The 15735-nt window shown below is 43.9% G+C and overlaps 1 pseudogene; it reads left to right on the top strand.

Annotated features, from left to right (window-relative positions):
• The first annotated feature begins 10878 nt into the window (after positions 1-10878).
• LOC118531135 (U1 spliceosomal RNA) lies at positions 10879-11018 on the top strand (annotated as a pseudogene).
• The last annotated feature ends 4717 nt before the right edge of the window (positions 11019-15735 follow it).

The following is a 15735-nucleotide window of genomic DNA, read 5'->3' as shown; positions in this document are numbered from 1 at the left end:
CAGTCCTGAGGCTTCAGCAAGGGAGCTCCTCCGCCCTCCTTACCTCCTAGGGCATCGCAGCCCCCAGGGGAAGAGACTGATCTGACCTTACAGGGACTTGACATCGCACATGGATAGGCCTCTACTAACCCGGCCAGAGTAAGAAACGCTAGCCTTGTCCCCCAGGGAGTCGCCAGCACACTTCCAACTCACAGTTCACCCCGATGGACTTTTATAACAGCCTTCCCAACTGACCCTTTTTCTCCAAAAAGAAGAGCTTATCTCCCCTTTGTTCTCCAGACTCACCTATGGTTTTGCCACAGCTTGTTTGTCCCAGATCACCTTTCCCTTTTATTCCCCACAAGTCCCATTTTTGCTGGTAAAATAACTGGAGGTTTCTATTTTTTTAGGTTAACAAGACAATGTGTCTCTTTGCCTGTTCCAGCTCCTAGAGGCCCCTCCTCCATGCTCAGCCCCAGCCCAGTAGGCAGAGTCCTCCTCACAGAGCATCCTTCTGACATCCTTCTCTGCCTCTTGCAGTTTTAAGACCCCCTTGTCATTGCAGGGGGCCACCTGAAGAATCCAGGATCATCTCCCCATCTTTAGGTCCTTAACATAAGCACCTCTGCAGGGTCCCTTTTGCTGTGTGATGGAACATGTGCACAAGTTCCTGGTATTAGCATGGGGACCTCCTAGAGAGAACCGGGGACAATTTCCTAGGGAAGTTGGGGAGTTGGGCTATAAAGACCACATGTGTTGGAATGTCACTTAGATCATGATGGATTTCTATCTTTACTGTTTCTGTCAATGTCCTCTACTAACTACTTAAACTACAAAATTTGGTATTATACTGCCAACCACCATGATGTGGGAAACAAAGGCAGAAGAAAAATTATTAAATTTCCTTACTACCTACAGCCCACTGACATGTCCTTGAAATAGGCAGAGTGACATTCCTCTAGGGACTCAACTGCCTTAATGTTGACACTTTGCTAAGGGCAAAAGGCAATCCTAGCCTGACCCCTCCCTCCTAGCCCCCCCCCCCCCCCCCCCCCCCCCCCCCCCCCGCCTCAGGATCCTGCAGGCCAACGTGGGTCTTTTGAGTCCAGAGTCTCATCTGGACTCTGAGCCATGGTGCAAACTTGGTAAGTACTTTCTCTTCTCTTCCTTTACTCTCATTTCAGGGGCCCTTCAAAGAATGAGGTCTTATTGGAACACTTACATGCCAATTGCTCAGGCTGCAATCCTCTAGCCGGTGGCTACTCTACGGGGAAGGGACAGGCTGCCTTTTGGGTGGAAGTTTATACCCTGGCCAGAATGGTAATAAGACCGAGAAACTTGATGCCCTCTCTTTATTCCTGTCCTTATACAAATTGTCTGTCTTGGCATGGGACAGCCACCTAAGTCACCAGGATGGCTGCCAATCTTGACTCCTGAGTAAGGTTTCCTCCTGATTGATTAATGTGAGCCCTTTCACATCCCTGGTCTAGACGCTTCTGACCCCAGGACCTCCACTGGGAGCTGGCCAAAACCAGTACCCGATTGAATTAAAACCCAACCGGGGACCATTTCCTAGGGAAGTTGGGCTGTAAAGACCACATGTGTTGGAATGTCACTTAGATCATGATGGACTTCTATCTTTACTGTTTCTGTCAATGTCCTCTACTAACTACTTAAACTACAAAATTTGGTAATTTCCCCCTTGTGAAACTTTTCTTCTAGTATTTTCCATGGGTTAAAAATGGCAGGGTAGTATGCAACCTTCAGGGCATAGGATGGCACGGCATGGTATTTCAGTCCATTCACCAGGCACCCATCAGCAGCCTAGGATGTGATTGGGTAGGGGAGGGATGCCGGCATCCCTCCTCTGGGGCCTTTTATGGCAGGAATGCCTTCACAGGGAGGCAGGATTGTGATCAATAGTGATTTTTTGTTTAAGGGATGCCTCCAGTCGCTTTTCACACACGGGAATGACATATCCTGTGTGGGATGCCACCTGGGAGTTGGGGGGGGATTTAGTAATGGACAGTCTTTACTTTTCTGGGAGCTTGTCCTCAGTATGCTTCTTCTTTGGTTCCCAAGGACTCTCCCTTGGGGTGCCTTTTAACCCACTGGAAACAATTCGGATTGCAAAACTTAGGAAAGTACTGAGCTCCTGCAACACTGCATGGCCTCAGTAGGATCTGTCAGTTAGATCTCTTCTGCAGGAAACAAGGCAGAATGTGTTTGCCCAAATGTGGCTGGCTAGTAAACCCCCTCCCAACATATTGGATAATTATCTAAATAGGCCTCCTCCAAATAAACCCAGGTTGCAGGAGGAAACACAGGCCCTCCCTAGCAAAGGGGACTCTGACTCTCTCTCTCTCACTGTTCCTCCTCCTAATAGATGTGGGGGCCTCTCCCTCACTCATTTCCTGGGTTAATGGCTACAGTTGGAGCCAACTGTGGTTAATCTACCTCGGGATGGGGACTTTAAGGAATATTCCCAAGCAGCTGCTGAAACTCCCTTTGTTTCCAGGAAATTCCCTGTCTTCTCTGGCCCGACATGGACTGCCTATTCACCGCCCCCCCCCCCCCAATTGGCAGGAAAACATGCTGTCTGCTTCTTTTTTGGAGCTGATGAGCTCTAAAACCAGAAACCCTTTCTCTGCCTTCTGGCAGCACTTTGCCTCTTCTGTCTCCCCCTCCTACTTCTCCTGTTTCTGCACCACCTTGGGGGCAGCCTGCCTCACTGACTTCTGTACTATCCTCAGTGTCTTAGGCACCATGGCTCCAACTCCCCTCCCTATCAAGGAGCAAAGAGCACCCCCTGGACCTAACACCGCCCAATCCAGATTTCCTGACCAGTGTCTCAGGTGAAAATTGACAATGGGAAGGATCCAGGTGGAACATAATTCAGTATTTAAACTAAGTTTTTCAGATTAATTAAGATAGACATGTCTTTAAAGTTATCAGCACTAAATGTAAAACTTTTATTCTATCGAGGTTTGCGGAAGGTCAAATAAGCTCATATTATCTCTGTTGCAATTTGTTAGCAAAAAGATGACTTGAAATGGTGGTTAATCTCATCTGTCTCCAAGTGTTCATAGGTAATTGTTAAGATAACTTTCAAAGTCTTTGGTAACCTGAAACTTTAAGGTTTTGCTTGAATGATAAATGGGATTAAATTCATGGGACATCTAGGTCTTTTCCAAACAGGATAAAGTGCTAAATCCCTGATAATTGGACATAGGTTTGTGCTTTTTGACTTCTTATTGCAAAAAAACTAAAGATATTTGGGTCTGGTGGTAAAGATGCTTTGTGCTTAACCGGTTCATAAAATTGCTATCTAAAGAATTCTGGTGAAACAGTTCACAATCATTTACTACTTAGTCTTCACTGGAGACTAAGGTTTCTAAGAGTGCAAAATTGTGCTAGATGTAATTAAGATTGATGGGAATAAGGGAAACAACTCTGTATGTAGAAAAGTAGAAGACATGTAAGAAAGATAAAAGGAATGGGAATGCATATTTGTTGAAGGGAAAAGAAGGTAATTTTATCCTAAATGAGACTGGTTGTTTGGAAAGAAATTGCTTGGGACAAAATCTGCATTCAAAGAAGGTTGTAGAGGTTTGTGATGGGAAAACTTTGGAACGGAATTTTAGGTGTGGTCAGGACAGACTAAGATTGAAATGAATGGATTATAAAGTACACTGATGTAAGATTGAAAGTCTGTTTTCTCTCTGTTCAAAAAGACAAGTTTTCTTGAATTGTTGGTCTGCCCTTGATAAGAAAATGTACACAGTTGTTTTCTCTTTGCCCAGAAAAAGCAGTTTCTATGTTTTGCCTTTATCAGGTCTTTGACCATCCCTAAACCTGTTTAGGCATGTGCTTTAAAACTCTCTAAGGTTTTAACAAACTTCCCCAAGATTTAAATCGTAAACAGTCTCCTTGACTAATTAGGCTTATTTATTTGGTATATTGCCTTCTGGTATGTAGTCATCACTTGATATTCTGATTATCGAAGTGTTATGTGTCACAGAAATAACTGAGTTTCCTTGTCAATTGCATCATAATGAACTCTCATATCAGATCATCAACAATGTCCATTTCTGAGTTTTGTCATTTATAATTGTTCTTATTCTCTTGCAAAATAAGTTTCATCTTCAAGGAGGTGCATAGAAAGGACTTTTAGGACAAAACATGTATTCAATATCTTTAGGATCATAAAACTGAAATGGGTAAGAATTTCTGACTAAAAAGTTGCATTCAAATTACACAAGAATTAGTAATATGGGACTAAATGAACTAAAAAGATGATTATAGTTTTGTGACTCTTGTTTGAAACATTGCTGGTTCTCTAATGTTTACTCTCCCAGATTAAGGAAACTTTCTCTTAAGAGATCTATGATTTACAGAAACATGATAAAGTATTCACTTGTGAACAAATTGAAGCATTTAACTTTTCTCTTACCTAAACCCTCTGAAATTCAGAAGGTCTCAGTGAGTATTCTTTCTTCCATGGCAATCATAATCATTTGCATAAGTCAATAAAGATCTGTTCTCCTTGTAATAGGACACCATTGGAAACATTGGTTATTTTACCAAGGCTTTGACTAGAATGTCATATTTGAGAGAGACATGCATAGATTCAGATATGACCAAACAGCTTTGAGGAACTAAGGTTGACTTTATGACACATGGAGCCATAAAGCCCCTTGGAAGTTCCCAGCTGCCTCACCAGGTGAGTAAAGAATGTCACTTCCTGGCAGGTGCAGGAACCTCAGGGTATATTGGAGACCTCAAGAAGAGGAATCCACCCACATCTTCAGGTATCACAGGCATGTCTGGTGGCAAGGCTCGGCTTCTGGCCTGGAGAGGCTACTAAAAGTTCAATGTAGAGATTCCTTATAAAAAGTTCCAGCAAAGCAGATTCTAAAAGATCTTTTTTTTTAATATGTTCAATTAGCCAACATATAATGCATCATTAGTTTTTGATGTAGTGTTCAGGGATTCATTAGTTGCATACAACACCCAGTGCTCATCACAACATGTGGCCTCCTTAATACCCATCACCTGGTTACCCCATACCCCCACCCTCCTCCCTTCTGTAACTCTCAGTTTGGTTCCCAGAGTCCAGAGTCTTTCATGGTTTGTCTCCCTCTCTTATTTCTTCCCATTCAGTTTTCCCTCCCTTCCCCTGTGGTCCTCCACACCATTCCTTATGTTCCCCACATGAGTGAAACCATACAATAATTGTCTTTCTCTGCTTGACTTATTTCACTTAGCATAATCCTCTCCAGTTCCATCCATATTGATGTAAATTGTGGGTATTCATCCTTTCTGATGGCTGAGTAATATTCCATTGTATATATGAACCACATCTTCTTTATCCATTCATCTGTTGAAGGACGTCTTGGCTCCTTCCAGTCTGGCTATTGTGGACATTGCTGCTATGAACACTGGGGTGCATGTGCCCCTTCTTTTCACTACATCTGTATCTTTGGGGTAAATACTTAGTAATGCTATTGCTGGGTCGTATGGTAGCTCTATTTTCAACTTTTTGAGGAACCTCCATACTGTTTTCCTGAGTGGCTGTACCAGCCTGCATTCCCAACAACAGTGTAAGAGGGTTCCCCATTCTCCACATCCTCGCCAACATTTGTTGTTTCCTGTCTTGTTAATTTTAATAGCCATTCTAACTGGCGTAAGGTGATATTTCATTGTGGTTTTGATTTGTATTTCCCTGATGGCTAGTGATGTTGAACATTTTTTCATGTGTCTGTTAGCCGTGTGTATGTCTTCTTTGGAGAAGTGTGTGTTCATCTTCTGCCCATTTCTTGACTGGATTATTTGGTTTTTGGGGGTTGAGTTTGAGAAGTTCTTTATAGATCTTGGATACAGCCCTTTATCTGTAATGTCATTTGCAAATATCTTCTCCCATTCCGTGGGTTGCCTCTTAGTTTTATTGACTGTTTCCTTTGCTGTTCAGAAGCTTTTTATCTTGATGAAGTCCCAATAGTTCATTTTTGCTTTGTTTACCTTGCCTTTGGAGACGTGTCTTGAAAGAAGTTGTTGGGGCCAAGGATTTTGATGGATTCCTGTCTCAATTGAGGTGTTTCATCCATTTTGAGTTTATCTTTGTGTATGGTGTAGGAGAATGGTCCACTTTCATTCTTTTGTGTATCGCTATCCAATTTTCCCAGCACCATTTATTGAAAAGACTGTCTTTTTTCCATTGGATATACTTTCCTGCTTTGTGGAAGATTAGTTGACCATAGAGTTGAGGGTCCATTTCTGGGGTCTCTATTCTGGTCCATTTATCTATTTATCTCTATTCTGGTCCATTTATCTTTTTTTGTGCCAATAACATGCTGTTTTGATGATCACAGCTTTGTAATATAACGTGAAGTCAGGCATTGTGATGTCCCAGCTTTGCTTTTCTTTTTCAACAGTCCCCCTGGCGATTTGGAGTCTTTTCTGGTTCCATACAAATTTTAGGATTGTTTGTTCCAGCTCTGTGAAAAATGTCGATGGTATTTTTGATAGGGATTGCATTGAAAGTGTAGACTTCTCTGGGCAGCATAGACATTTTCACAATGAGAATCTAAAAGATCTATATGATCAATCATTATTCTTGCTGAGCTTCTTAAATCATTAGGCTAAGGTCGTTAAAACTGGACTTGTTTTTCAAATAAATTAGTCCTGATTTGGCTATCTCTAGAAATAAGGGTGATTTTAGAGAGAAAAATTATATTTCAATAACACACCTTTGTGGATGTTAAATTCTAGATCGGATGGTCTCTAAATGTTTGTTGTTTACCTAAGCTAGACAACTTGAGGTAAGCTTCAGAGAAATTTCAGGATCGCTCATATAGACAATCTTTGTGCTTTTTATTCTGTGGGGATAACAGGACCCCATGGGCATATGATTATTTCAACAGCTGAAAAATGGGATAGATTCCCCAATGATTGTATAACTCAGCTATCACCTTGACCAATTCTGTGAGGCTGGAATGATAAAATTGATCCTTAAAGGCCAGAGCATACCCCCACTCCATTGGGTTAACTATGGACTTATGGAGCTATGGATGACCTTACTTTCTTTATGATTGGATTGGATAATGCACTTGGGGATGTCCTTATCTCCTGAGACAAGTCTTCTCCCACTTGCCAGTGATTCCTTGTAATTAGGATATTGTTAATGCTGGACCTCAAAGAGGTCTTCTTGATGGTATTATCCCTTAGCCATATTTATCCTAAAAGCCACCTCTATTGAGGTACAATTGCAAACACAGACTTTAGCCAAGTATACAACAATCCTCCCGGTAGGAACCTCAAAACTTACTATGGGACAATCCCTGATTGTAATGACTTCACATCAGGTCCAGAGTGTCTTTGAAACCAAAGGGAGGTTGACTTATTAAATACCAGGTTATACTTATAGATATGTCTGAAATAATACTTGAAACCTGTCAGACTTTAAACCCAGCTACCCTTATGCCTGGACCTGACCGTCATACTTCTATAGAACATAACTGTTCAGAGGTTATTGATCTTGTTTATTCTATTCAACCACATTTAAAAAGTGCAGATGACAGTTGGTTTACCATTGGCAATAGTTTCATGGAAAAAGGAATAAGAAAAGCTAAGTATGCTATAGTGCTCACTCCTGCTTTGCAATTACCAAAGCCTTAAAAATTAATATTTACACTAACTCCAAATATGCTTTCCTAGTCCTATGTGCCCATGGAGCAATTTGGAAGAGAAGGGATCATAATCAAGCCATAACTCCTTGAAATTATTACTCTTCTTGAGGCTGTACACATACCTAACGAGGTAGCTGTAATTCACCTCAAAGGACATAAGGATATGACCTTAGAATCTAAAGGAAACAATTCACTAGGCTGTGCAGCCAATCAGGCAGCACAAAATAAACAAATGGTAAGTTTTTTACCAGTCTTAACTCCAATAAAGTCCATAAGTTCAGTCTATTCAGACCAAGAAATGCACAGGACTGGCTTGTTAATAATAAGAGAAAAATCTTTATACCCAAAAATAACCAATGGAAGGTAATGCAGGGTTTACACCGAGTTACTCATTTGGGTAAAAAGGCCACTGAGGTGACAAAAACTTTGCTAAGAGAAATTGTCCCTAGATTTGGACTCCCTTGGTCCCTACAAAGTAATAACAGACTGTCTTTTATTACACATTCAAAAGATGGCCCTCCAAAACTGAATAGCCCTTGATAACTTGACTGCCAGTTAAAGGAGGCCCAGAATCAGATGACTGTCTCATAAGGGGACCCAATGGCTATGTGGCTCTAACTTGTGTTCATGACTTCCCCCAGGCTGGATAGGCCACTGTGCTCTGGGTTTTGCCTGGATACATGGATGCATTATTAAATCCATTACCAACCCAGCCAAACTTCCAAATTTAAAACAATGGTGGACATGTTCTATGTCTCATTGGTATGACCAACTAACATCCATCTTTGTTCCCTCTTTGGGACTGGAGGGTGTTGTTTGGCACATGGAAGCTCTTAATAAGTACATGGTCAAAGCCCTAAGTGATACTCTACAAAATAGAATGGTATTAGATGTTTTAACTGCTACACAATGTGGAATTTGTGCTATAATAAAAACAAAATGCTATGTATATATTCCAGATTACCACAAGATATTTCTGGATTTCTGACATGAATACACAAATTGATGCTTTAAAGGATCTCACTCTTTCCTTTCATGATTGGTTAAACTTCTGGACTGGAAAAGGATTTTTGTCAACTAGCAAAAGACTCCTTCACTGCCATAACTTCAAGCCAACAGATGATCCTTTCCACTCGGGAAGATCCACACATGCAGTCTCCCTTGGATTCAGCTGCCTCTGCCTTTTATAACTCCTATATCTATATAAGCCCCAACTGACCAATGTTGACCCATGTGTAGGGACAGCTCTACACCCCTATTCAGCAGGAAGAAGTTACAAAGATGAGACCTTCCACCCTCAGCAACCTTAAAGATTTAAGGGTCAAAATTGTTCAGGGGGAAATGATGTGGGAAGCAAAGGCAGAAGAAAAATTATTAAATTTCCATACTACTTACAGCTCATTGACAAGTCTTTGAATCAGGCAGAGTGACATTCCTCTAGGGACTCAACTGCCTCGATGTTGACACTTTGCTAAGGGCAAACGGCAATCCTAGCCTGAGCCCTCCCTCCCCCCAGCATCCTTTAAGCCTACTTTAACATATAAAAATTCCTTTATGAATTTCCTTTATTTCTAAACCCCCAAGATACATGTTGGCAATCACCTCCCCCCCCCGCAAGTATATGGCCCGCCAATATACATCTGAAGGGTCTCACGACTAAGGTTTTATTAGACGGTAATAAATGACCTTTTCCCAGCAATAACTAGCTCCCTCAAGGTCCTGGAAACCCTGCTTTCCAAAATTCCTAGAGACAACGCTATCCCTAATCCCCTCCCAACTTGAAAGTATATAATGTGTCACTCCTCATGACCCCGGTGCAGCTCTTTCTGCCCACAGGTCCTGTCCCCATGCTTTAATAAAACCACCTTTTTGCACCAAAGACTTCTTAAGAATTCTTTCTTGGCCCTCGGCTTTGAACCCCAACATCTTTTCTACATCAACCACACTATTAACTCAGGTGACAACTAAAGTTGCCCCCCCCCCCCAATCTTTTCTAATTTCAACAGTCCGGTAAAAGTAAACCACTACCTCAAGGCGCAATCAAGACAAAGGCAAATCAGAACCCTAGGGCGCTCCATCTATGACCATAAAATTGCCCAAGTATGTATCTTTGGAGTAGTTGTTTTGTTTCCTTTTCCAAACCTGGCTTTTTTCCCTTGAAAGGCCGACTTTGACTGCAGAAATCTCATCCAAGGGTAAACGCCCAGCGGTGGAGGGAGGGAAGGCGGTGGCAGAGTGGGGCGCCTGGGACCCCACTAACACCCTGCTGTGAACTCCTGAGCCTGGTCTAAGTGAGCAGAAGGGATGGTTTCCTTCTGCCCAGCCCTCAACAGGGGATCCTTGTGCGCCTCCCCAGGTGGCCCCGAGAGGGCGTCGCATCCCTGCCCTAGGAGGCCGCTTGGCGAAGAAGCAGGCCCCCGGCTGTTTTCAGTGTATGGAGTGTTGCGGGCAGGTGTCAGTCGGAGTGCCCAGAGGTTGCTGATTTTTGCCCCCCCCCCCCGCCCCGTCCAGGCCTGGAGGGGCGGGTGGTGGTGCGTGGGGAACTGGCTGAGCTCCACAGGTGCAGCCATCGCCTTCTGTCTCCTCCAAACCAGGTTCTGACGAGAGGGAGGGGGGGTTTGTATCTGTGCTTGACCGGCTGGTGGAAAATCCTCGCTCATGTTCCTCTCAAGCTGGCGCAGCCTTCCCTGTGCTGGGCCGGGGGGGTGGTGGATGTCGGGAGCCAGAGCTGCAGGGGGAGGGAGAGTGGTAACCAAATCAGGCTGGAGAGAAGAAGGTGGAGGAGACTGGGAAGGAGAGGAAGGAAGCCGAGGCAGGGGGAGGAGGAGGAGGAGAAGGAAGGGGGAAATGAAGAGGGGAAAGAGGAGGAGGAGGAGGGGCATCAGAACTGAAATCCAAGGTGAGAGGGTAGCTGGGGGCAGGGAGACGGGATTGGGGTGGGGGAGGGACGGAAGCAAGGCCCTTGATGTCATGGATGGGGCGTGTCTGATGTAAATCAGACAACGTTGGGGTGCGGTTCTCTGCGGTAGAATTTCGGGGCTGTGGAAGTAGCAGAGCTGTTCCTTACACTGTATTAGGAAGACTTGTGTGGAGGGTGAGGATGCTTGGGACAGGAGTGGGTGTGAGGGCTTTGGGGTGTAGCTAGGCGAGTGAGCGTGTGTGTATGGTGGAAGGCGGGTGAGGCTGGTGTGGGGCAGAGGCGGAGTGAGTCATTCTTACCTGGCAGGTGGTTTTCCCAGAGTGAGACTTGTTCGTTGCACTGCAGAGGCGCTGCCCTATGATTTCCCCAAATGTGGGAAACTTGACTGCATGAATTGTGATAGTAGGGGACTGCGTTTGCACTCTCCCCTGGAGATGGATGTCTAACGGTTTCTATTTGCCTTTTTTTTTTTCTCTCACTTTGGAGGACCACATCCTTGACCATGGCGACACCAATACAGGGAGGTGGGTGCCGCCGCCTTCCTTGAGAAGCTGGCTTCCGCTGTTTCTCATCAGAAATGCACGGGAGAGTTTCTGTCGGCAGGTCATAAAGAACATCTTGGGTGTCGGGTTTTTTCCTGGTGTCTCTCATAGAGCAGTGCGCTGAGTGCCCACCAGAGCCCTTCAGTATCTCTGCTTACATTTCAGTACCAGGCAAAGGTGCTTTCTTTCACTTCCCACAGAACACAAGTCAGCGTCCTTTCTCCTTCCTCCCTCCCCCAAGGGGGGCGGGGAGGAGCTGGCTGGAGATTCAGGGAGGAAGTGAGGGCTGTAGGACACATAAAAGCAGCTGGCAAGATCTAGATGGATCTTAAGTAGGCTTGGTCCCCTGGGTGGACTCTACCCCTCAACCTTTAGGTTAACAGGCAAAGGTTCCTTTTGATGCTCCCTCCTGCACTGGCACTGAGGCTCCCTTCCCCAGCTCAGCATAGGGAAAAGTGCCTGTGGTGCCATTAACCTTCTCCTAAGTCAAAATGGGGGAGTTTGGGCTGGGTTTAGGGGGAACTGCCCTTTTCTGACTGCCTATATAGGGCCAGCTCCTGGGTCTTCATCCTGGTGAAGTCACCCTGGTCCTTCAAATTGGAGCTGGGCTTGCAAAGAAGGGTTTTGGCTGATCTGTATTTCTGTGGTCTAGGCTGAGCATCCTGGTCCAAGATCGGGGCTGAGATGACCTAAAATAGGGAACCTCCTAAGATGGCCCATGGTAGTGGTGGGGGGAGGGGTAGAGCATAGAATTCTACACTCTGTCAAAACATCATCCACAGTGAAGATTCAAAAAAATGTTAAGAGGATAGATCTCATATTATATACTCGGTGGTACGATAACAGCTCTGCATGGTGACAGAGTGTAGCTACACTTCTAGTCAGCATAACATAATTTATAGATTATCCAATCACTATGTTGTCATGTGAAACTGATGTCACATGGTGTATCAACTATAAATCAATTTTAAAAACCTGAAGGTGAGGGGAAAACATTTGAAAAGGAAGCAATAAGACTATAGTTGACTGGGGAACAATATGTGTTTGATTTGAATTGAACAACGTTGTTTCAAATTGAATTGAACAATATATGTCCACTTATAGGTGGATTTTTTTGGATAAATATAGTATAGTAGTGTAAATGTATTTTCTCTTCCTTATGATTTTCTCAATAACATTTTCACTCTAATTCACTGTATCCTAAGAATAAAGTATATGATACAAGTAACATACAAAATATGTGTTAATGAACTTTTTGTTATATGTAAGGCTTCAGTAGGGTATTAGTAGTTATGTTTTGGGGGAGTCATAAGTTATACACAGATATTCAATTGTGGGAATCTGTACCCCTAACCCACAGGTTTTTCAAGGGACAATTTGTATCTGTATTTTCAGATGATATGCTCCTATATAGAGAAAAATACCAAATACATACGCACACATGTACACACACACACCCCCCAGCTACTAGAGTCCATAATCTAATTCAGCAGAGTTGTAGGGTACAAGACAGACAAAATCAGGTGTTTCTATACACTAGCAGTGAACAATCGGAAAAGGAAACTAAAAAAACAATTCCATGTACAATAGCACCCACCAGAATACAGTATCTAAGAATAATTGAGTCAATGATGTGCAAAACCTGTACATTGAAAACTATACAACATTGCTGCAAGAGAGTAAAGAAGACCTAAAGAAGTGGAAAGACAACCTGTATTCATGGATTGGAAGGGTTAAGGTGGTTAAGAAGGCAACACCACGATCTGCAGATTCCACAGAATTCCTATCAAACTTTTTTCTTCTGTTTTCTCTAATTGTCGTCAGCCCCTCACAGTACATTTCCTTTCAGACATTGTGGTTTCCATCTCTTAACGTGAGATTGAGTCTTCTTTTTTACATTTTCCATGTATCTGTTGAATGTTTTGAACCAATGGGATGCAGTTTTAAGAAATGCTTTCTTGTCCTTCTTGGGTGATTCTCACGTCTGTGTCAGCTCTGGGTCATTTTCAGATGAATGAATGAATGATCCCCATAAGGGCTCATTTCCCCTGCTTCTCTGCATACCTCAGACTGTTGGATGGAATGCCAGACAGTATGAAGGTTACCTTATTAGTTGCTGGATGTTTTTGTTTTCTGTAATATTGAGCTTTGTACAGAGACCCATATAAGTTACTTGGAAACAGCATGATCATTTCTGGTGTTGCTTTAATGATTTGTTCAGTGGTCCAGAGCAGTGCTCTGTGGAGGGCTAACGAGTTGCCAGTACTATGGCAAGACCTCCCTGAGTCCTCCACCCTATGCCTCGGGAATTAGGAGGGTTCCTTTTGCTCGTCTATCTTCTCTATTCCCAGCACTGTGTGAGTAGCAGGCCCTGTTCAATGATTGCCCCCTGACTTGCTGTCTTTGCCTCCCATGGCATTGCCCAGCAAGGAAAGTTTGTGTGTAGGCTGGGCCATCCCTCTTGGGAAAAGAGCTGGTCTCATCTCTGGGTCAAATGGACGTGAAGACACCTCCCCCGATATTTCCCATTCCTCTTTGAAATGTAGAACTTAACTCTTTTTGTAGCCATTCCCATATTGTTGCATAATTTCTAACCAGGCCTCGTTCCCATCCAGGGGTGGTGGGGCTCCCATACAGCCAGCACCCAAGGATTGGTGTCAAGTTCCCACTCTGATCCAGTGGTAAGGGAGAGCAATCAGTGTCTGATATCCCAAAAGAACAATGGCATTCATGTTCCTGAGCACTTGCTTGGATGGCTGGTGTAAGCATAGTGCCCAATAATCAGTTTCCTTCCCTCCCCTGGCTGATCCAGATGCCTTCAATATGAAGAGCAGATAAGCCGTGCATATGCCATATGCTCCAGGACCTGGTTAGTGCAGAAAATGCCCTTTCAAGGCATCCTGCACCAAGGTCCCATCCTAAACACTTGAGCATCAGTGGCATGCACCTACATGGCATTGTTGAACTCCTCCTGCTGTCTCTATCCACCAGTGAGACAGGTAGGGAAAACAGCTAAGTCCAGAAGCTTTCCCTCTCTTTCTGAGGGGAGAATGTAGGTCTCTTGCTGACAGGGTTCCCATATGTAAACAATGGCGATTTCTCTTTGCCCAAGTTCACAGATGTCAGCTATTCTGGAGGTGGCCGTCTTGCCAGGAGATGGTCTTGTCAGGAGATGGTGCAACTCTGTTCACCACATTAGGCCATTCTCATCTCTCATAATGAACTTTAACCTTTGGTGTATTCATTTTGACCCTTTTATTCTTTTTTAGGGTTCATTTATTTATTTGAGAGAGAGGGATAGAGAGTGCACATGAGTTGGGGGAGGGGCAGAATGAGAATCTTCAAGTAGACTTCCCGCTGAGCACAGAGCCGGACATGGGGCTCCATCCCACAACCCATGAGATCGTGACCTCAGCTGTAACCAAGAGTCGGATGCTTAACCCCCTGAGCCAACCAGGTGCCCTTACCCTTTTCTTTTTATCTGAAACTAGATTAACCCAAGGGACCCTTCCGAGCCAGTGTCTCAGAGCAATGTCCTCTGCTTTAAAGTGGGGACTCAGGCAGAGTTCTTAGGACTGTGGAATATGTTGTGCCACAGGGCCCCTAAAAATTTGGTTTCAGAACAATTTGGACATCAGGAAACTTTGGGTGTTTGAAGGGGCTCAGCAGAAAATGTTTGTGTGTAGGCCAAACTATAGGGTTTGGGTGGGAGGTGGCCTCATTCCTGGGGCTATGGGAAACAGTTAGTTCGCTCCTTCCCAGGTTTTTTGTTTTTGTTTTTTTCCCATTCCTGTGTGAAATGTAGAACGTGGAACCTCTTAGTAGACATTCCCACAATCTTCCGTATTTCTAACTAGGTCTTTGCTCACATTCAGGGCTGATGGAGCGCTCACTCACACTGCCATCATCTGAAGATTTTGACGAGTTCTCAGTTTGTTTGTGTGTTAAGCGAGCATAATTGGTGTGGAAATTTGAGCCATTCCCATCCATCCTCTTTTTGTTTTTGTAGCCTAGGTTGGTTTACATTTAGGGGTAATAGGGTAGGCATCACACAGCCAGTGCCCAGTGTCGGTGGCAAGTTCCCACTCGGATCCTCTGTTATGTGAGAGCAATAAGTATCTGAGAGCCAAAAGGAAAGATTCCCCTCCTGCCTCTGAGTGCTTGGTTCTTGTCCTGCTGTTTTAAATGCTGTGATTGGTAGCCAGCTTGTCTTCCTCCCCTGGGTGACAGAGATGTCTTCATTCTGAAGAGCAAAGAGATCATACATGTGCACTATGCTCCAAGACCTGGTCAGTGTAGAAAGAGCTCTTTCAAGGAATACTGCTCCAATGACCATTTCCAAATACATCATCAGCTGGGAGAACCAATGTGGTAACCCTAAATAACTTGTGTATATTTCCCACAAGAGGAAAGGCAAGAGAAATCCAAATCCAGAATGAAGAATGAAGGCCTCTTGCTTACTTGGCCCCCAGATGTAGCCAAAGGAGGTTTCCCATTGCCTGAGCCAACAGGCCTTTCTTAGTCCTGAGACTGCCAGCTTGCAAAGAGATTTTGTTAGACAGTTTATTCTCAACATTATTTTATTCTCAACACTAAGAAAGTCCTC

The sequence above is a fragment of the Halichoerus grypus genome, chromosome 5 (genome assembly GCF_964656455.1).
Source record: "Halichoerus grypus chromosome 5, mHalGry1.hap1.1, whole genome shotgun sequence".
NCBI lineage: Eukaryota > Metazoa > Chordata > Mammalia > Carnivora > Phocidae > Halichoerus > Halichoerus grypus.
The sequence above is the reverse complement of the archived record's forward strand: the minus strand, read 5'-3'. Positions and strand labels throughout refer to the sequence as shown.